The following is a 6,000-nucleotide window of genomic DNA, read 5'->3' as shown; positions in this document are numbered from 1 at the left end:
GTCCCTTGTCCCGTGTTGAGAACAACATGTGGGTCCTGAGCTCTGGGCCGAAGGCAGTGGCACGTCCAGCAGGACAAAACCCTGAGCTCATTCCTGGTCACGTGCCAGCACATGAAGCAAGGGTAGGGTTGGGTTTTATTCCCAAAAAGAGGAAAGGGGAGGTTTGGGAGGATGGATAGGCGTTTGGTGGGATATCTTGGGGCTTGTGGAAGAGGAGAGAATGGATGTCTTCACTGACTCAAAGCTTGTTTTTCTTTTCTGCGATGGTATCAGCCAAATACGCAGCACAGAGGCGGAAGATGGTGTTGGTCTATACCCAGCAGGGAGGATCTCGGTGTCCTGAAGCCACTACAAGATGCCCAACTCCACAGTGAGTGTTTCCAACAGTTTTCCTGGTGGGAGACTCTTCCCAAGCGCTGGGCTGTGACCTCGGGAGACGTGGCTGCTGTGGGGCTTTCCTTGCCCACCAAGGCACACAAGGAGCACCAGCTGGGCCAGGGGATTGGGTGGGAGATGTGGCAGCTGTCCCATGGGGCCTGGGCTCATTGCAGAGCTGCTCCATGTCCCTGGGGAAGGCCAGCATCCCTTCACACCTGGCACCTGGCTTGAAAGGTCGGCGCGGTAACTCTAACAAGAAAACAACTGAGCAAGAAATAGACTCCGTCCAAAGGAGAGGAAAAAAAAAAACAAAAAAAAGGAAAAAAGTCCCTCAGAGAAAAGGTATTTCAACCCCTTTTTGATTTATGAGCTACTATAGGATATTGAGACGTTATTTACAATCGATATACGCTCCTGCAAGGCTCCCGCCGGAGCCATAGACCCCGCGTGTCGGAGAGGAGACCGGTCAGCCTGCTCCACTGGAAGTGCCAGCCATGTCCTGCTGGAGCAGGCTATAAAGCTGGACACAGCTGTATATCTTTCAGAAAATGGACCTGGCTACACGTGTCTTTGGGCAGCTGACACAGGGATGTAGTTTAGGGCTAAGGCAGCAGCTCAGTAGCAGAAATCAGCATTCCTCAGCCTCGCCAATACTGGAATCTCTTGCGTGACCTAGGGCACCCCGTGGCCTTAAAGGTGCAAAATGGAGTTGTTCACTTGACTTATAATGGAATTGGGCCAATTTCGAAGCAAAGACTGGGTTTTATTCCGGGATTTTATCTTTAAAGGGGGATTTGCAAACACTTTAAGGAGCAGGGAGGAGGGAAAAAAAAATCATTCAGCATAAAATTGCATCCTGGCCAAATTCCAGTTTGGGTAATTATGTTCTCTTTCTGTAGTGGCTGCAGGACAAAGGGCCATTCATCACGCTCCAAAGTGCTGCAAAAGGCTCCCATGTTCCACCAGCAAAGTGCCTGTGTTTGAATCCAAGACAGAAAGTTTTCTTCCCGTGCTCTGGGCCACTCTGGAGGGTAATGGAGCTTGGCACTGCTTTTTAGGAGCCTTTTGGGTGAGATGGAGGGGCAAGGACCTTGTCAGGAGCCGCTCAGGCTCCAGCAAATCTGGGTAAGTAGGGCGCTGAGCAAAATAGATTCCTCGCAGCCTCCCGTGGCTCGCCTTTCACCCCAAGGACATGTTTGTCTTTGCAGAGTGCCACCAGAGCTCCGGGGGATCCCACTGGAGCAGAGGAGCTGGATTTCCTCTCCGCAAACCTCCCGTTTTGGAAATGCCTATAAGCGAGAAACTGGGTCGCTTCCAGCTGAGCAGGGCTCAAGGACTTGGGGTGCGTTCAGAAGTGGTGCAGGGGAGCCTGGGAGGATGTGGGTGCTCTGCCTTCTTCTCCCCAGGTCTCCATACAGCCAGATAAGAAATATATGCAACCCTTCCTTCCTCCAGCTAGAGATGGTTATGCTTAACTAGTGGACCATAGTTGTCTGGAGCATTGGATATCAGGAAGGAATTCTTGACTGTGAGGGTGGGGAGGCCCTGGCATAGCTTTCCCAGAGAAGCTGTGGCTGCCCCATCCCTGGAAGTGTTCAATGCCAGGATGGACAGGGCTTGGAACAGCCTGGCCTAGCGAAAGGTGTCCCTGCCCACAGCAGTGGGGTTGGACTAGATGATCTTTAGGACACCTTCCAGCACAGACCTATGATTCTAGGGTTCCTTGTCCAGGCAGAGGGAGGCCCCACGGTGGCAGCCCCAGTGCTCAGGTAGGTAGAGGCCGGGTGAGGAGGCAGCAGCAGGAGCAGCAGCATCCCCGCAGGGTGAAGGAGCCGTGTCTGCATGCCCCCCGCCAGCTTGACCTGCCAGGGAGCATCCTTGGCCTGTGTGCCTTGAGAGTGTCCCTTTAAAGCAATTTGTAGACTGTTATCCTGTATCATTAACCTAATTAGTGTAATTGCCGCCATTTATGTAATGAGTATAAATACTGGAGGAATCCCATAATTAGGAGATGTAATTAGGTAATTAATAGATGACATGGTAACAAAAATCCAGGGGAAACTTTGCAAGGTGGGCAGTGCGTGTGTGCGTGCTCTGTGCACGTGCGTGTGGCTGCTCTGGCCAGGCTCTGTCGCAGATGTGCTCTGGGGTTGGCCTCAGCCTGGAGCCCCTCCATACCCCAGGGGTCCCAAGGGACCACCAGGTGACGTGAGAAGGCTCTCTTGGAGCTCCACAGACCGTGCAGACGGGATCTGGAGAGCCAGGATTCGCTTCAGGAGAAGAGCAGAGCTGTGGCCACCGCCTTGCCATAAGGACACATCTGGCTTTTAGACCCTGGGAGAAGCAAGGTGAATTCAGCAGGGTCTGAGACGTTCCTCAGCCCTACTGGACGGTGGTTGGAAGTCCCATTTGTCCCACAGTGCCTCTCTGCTACGAGCACTGCTGGAGATAGCATGACAGCCAGCTCCTGCACCAATAGCCCGACCAGAGGGATGATAAGGAGCCCCATGGAGCACTCAGCTGCCTGATAAAAATCTCATTTTAGTTCTCCTGTGGGTTTGGCTTAGAAAAGTGATTGGAGCTGGCAATTGTGCTTGTGCTGTGAAGAGCTGATAAAGTTCCTGCTGCGCCTGAGGAGCGTTTTTTAGAGTGTCGTGAGTTGTGAGCGCTTGAGCTGGACCCTTTCTAGTTGTTGAAATGTTGACTTTTTCCTGCTGCTCTCTGCTTCTCCCTCCTCCCAGCCTGTTCACACTTCTAGAGAACTTACATGTCCAGATGTATTCGAAGAAAATAAGTTGCAGATAAGGAAAGCTTTTTCTCTGTTGTTTCTTTTCAGTGTGCTGTTGTTGATCATCTGGTTTGGCACCTGCCAGGAGGAGTCACTACCACCAGATTTCAATACCTGAAAGGGGGCCTGGAAAAAGAACTGGAGGGAATTTTGGCAAGGGGCTGTAGTTGATGACACAAGTGTTGATGGCTTCAGACTGACAGAGAGCAGAGTTAGATTGGATACTGGGAATAAATTCTTCAGTCTGAGGACAGTGCAGCACTGGAACAGGTTGCCCAGAGAAGCTGTGGATGAGCTAGCCCTGGAAGTGCTGAAGGCCAGGCTAGATGGGGTAGTGAAAGGTGTCCCTCCCCACAGCAGAGGCTTGGAACAAGATGATATTTAAGATCCCTTCCAATCCAAACCATTCTGGGATAAGCCATAAGCTTCTTGGTGTAGGATGGCTCCTGGGCTCTGCGCGCCACCCGGACCAGGGTACACTGGCTTATTTTGAAGAAACCACCGACTTTGTGGCTTTCACTCTTGGCCTCTCCACCTCCCTTTTGCAGTGTGTTCTCTCCAAAGGATGAGCTGTTTTTCACCCCTCGGAGGAGCGCTGCAGCCAGCAGGAAGTGACCCCAAGACGCGCATCCCTGGAAGTGCCAGCTGGCGGGAGAGGTCAGGCTTTGTGCGAGCTTTGGGTGGTCAAAGGCTGCGGAGTCCCTGGGACCAGCAGCTAGAGGGAGATATGACCTCACGCTGAGGGCCAGCCCTGCCTGTGCCGTGGATTCCTGTCGTGATGCCAAAGAAAATCCTCCCCGCTTCCGAGTGTTCAGGGTCCATGTAATGAAGAGCCCTAATGCAGACCTCATTACATAGCGCAAGTAATTCCCGGGATTAAAGACTTTCGAAATGGCTCCTGCTGCAGTTTCTGCCAAAGTATTTCTTAGTCCCTGTCTACCTGGGAAGTTTTATCAGGTGTATCACGATCAGTGGGTGTAGGTACAGTTACACCAGAAAGGGTCTGTCTAGACATTTTAACTCCAGTATAAAAAGGGCCTTTCTCTCCTTTAGCTTGAATTTGCTCTCACATGCCCTTCACAAAATCAGGGCCTACTTCATCAGTGGAAGAGCCTCCATGTTATGTTTAAATACCCACCCTGGACTGCATCAAAGCCCCCTCTGCCCCAAGGCCAGCAGTTCCTGCTCCTGCAGTTTCCCTGGTTCATGGATGGGGAATGGGGTTGGTGTTTGGCAGCTGCCGGGATGGAGGTGGCTCTTCGTGTCCAAAGCAAGCACATGCTCTTGCAAGGCACTTCTGCAGTCTTTCAGCTTAACCTTCCTCTGCCCCTCTCTGCTTCCCAGTCCTTTCTGCTGTGCTCCCCAACCTCCCACTCTAACGGGATGTGTCCCATGGGGCACCATTAGCTGAAGTCTGATCCTTCTCCTTTATCTGGTCTGAGGATTTGCCTACTGAGAGACAAATTTGCAAGAGCAATGTTGTGTTTTGGCTCATTTTCCATGTACTGAGCTCTGGGGCACATGTGATCTCAGCTTTAAACCTGTTTTGAGGTCTTGCAGCCCCTTGCCCTCTGCAGAGCTGAGCGAAGGTGCAACAACTCCTACCCTGTGGTCACAGAGGGTGACTTGGCTGCTGGCTCTCGAAGTGATGGACTGTGAGGAATATCTGCCTCCCTCTGCCCCTGGACCATCCCATGGGTGAGGACTGCTGCTATTTCTGCATTTTGCCCTCATTTTGCCCTCGCCAGGCACCAAGCATTGATTTATTCTTGTTGCCATGTCCAAACTACTTTAACACAGACCTCCACCACGGGTGCAGAGCAGCTGTACTTTCTCTTGTTCTCCTTTCATGGAAAAAACCCTTTTTGCTGTGTTTCAGTCTCCCCTTCAAGGTCTAACTCTGCCTGAGTCCTGCCAACTTTAATTTTGTTCCTGTATTTCTTGATTTCAGATGTGTCTTCCTTGGCTGATCTCTCCCCCACCTCATCTTTTTTCCTTTGTAGTCCTGATGATGTGTGAACACACTTTTCCTATCAAACATTGTTCCAGGCTCAAAGCCTTGTTTGAGTGGTTGTCCCACCTGGGTTTCACACTCTAACTAAAAAAAAAAATTAAAAAAAAAAAATTACATTTCCTCCACGTTCAAGCCCTTAAACTCTTGAGTTGTGCTGAGTGCATTAACAGTATTGCTGTTCTGCCCTAACTCTGTGCATCATCTCTAGTGAGATTTATCTCTCCAGGATCAATTTGAAGTTGTCTTCTAGGAATGACCAGCTGTTCTCCAAAGCTGTGGCCAAACTGGCATCCATGGAAAGCCACAGGTGTGAGACCTGGGTGTAAGTAGCCTACTGGGAGCAGTTGTTTGGAACAGGAAGATGGAGAAAAGCTTTAACTGGGAGCAGTGAATTATGTCTCTCTTAAGATTTTTTTTCCTGGTTCAAAGCAAAATGGATCCAAGGAAGTCACGTGGCTCATGTTTGGCAAGAAGATTATAACGCTGTCATTTTTTTTCCCCCCCTCTTATAATCATCTCTGAATACAGATTTGTTGGAAGACAGGTTGCCAGGACAGTGTTACCAAATAATTATCCTGTGCCTCCTTAGAGTAACCTCTGCAAGAAAGTGTTTAGATAGAAAAGCCACGTGAACTAGTCATTAATATCTTATAGGTCAGAGTTACGGATGTTGCATTGTGATGAAATATGTATTTCTTCCTATTTCTTGGGAAAATGGGCTTGTGAGACAGAGCAAGATTTATGATGTTCTTAATTAGTTATTTCCTAGTTTTCAAAATGTTTGGGTTTGAGAGATGATATGATAGATAATTAACTTGTT

This window comes from Pseudopodoces humilis, chromosome 10 (genome assembly GCF_049639895.1).
Source record: "Pseudopodoces humilis isolate 2021_Gansu_Grassland_sample_001 chromosome 10, ASM4963989v1, whole genome shotgun sequence".
NCBI lineage: Eukaryota > Metazoa > Chordata > Aves > Passeriformes > Paridae > Pseudopodoces > Pseudopodoces humilis.
This window is presented reverse-complemented; position numbering follows the sequence as displayed.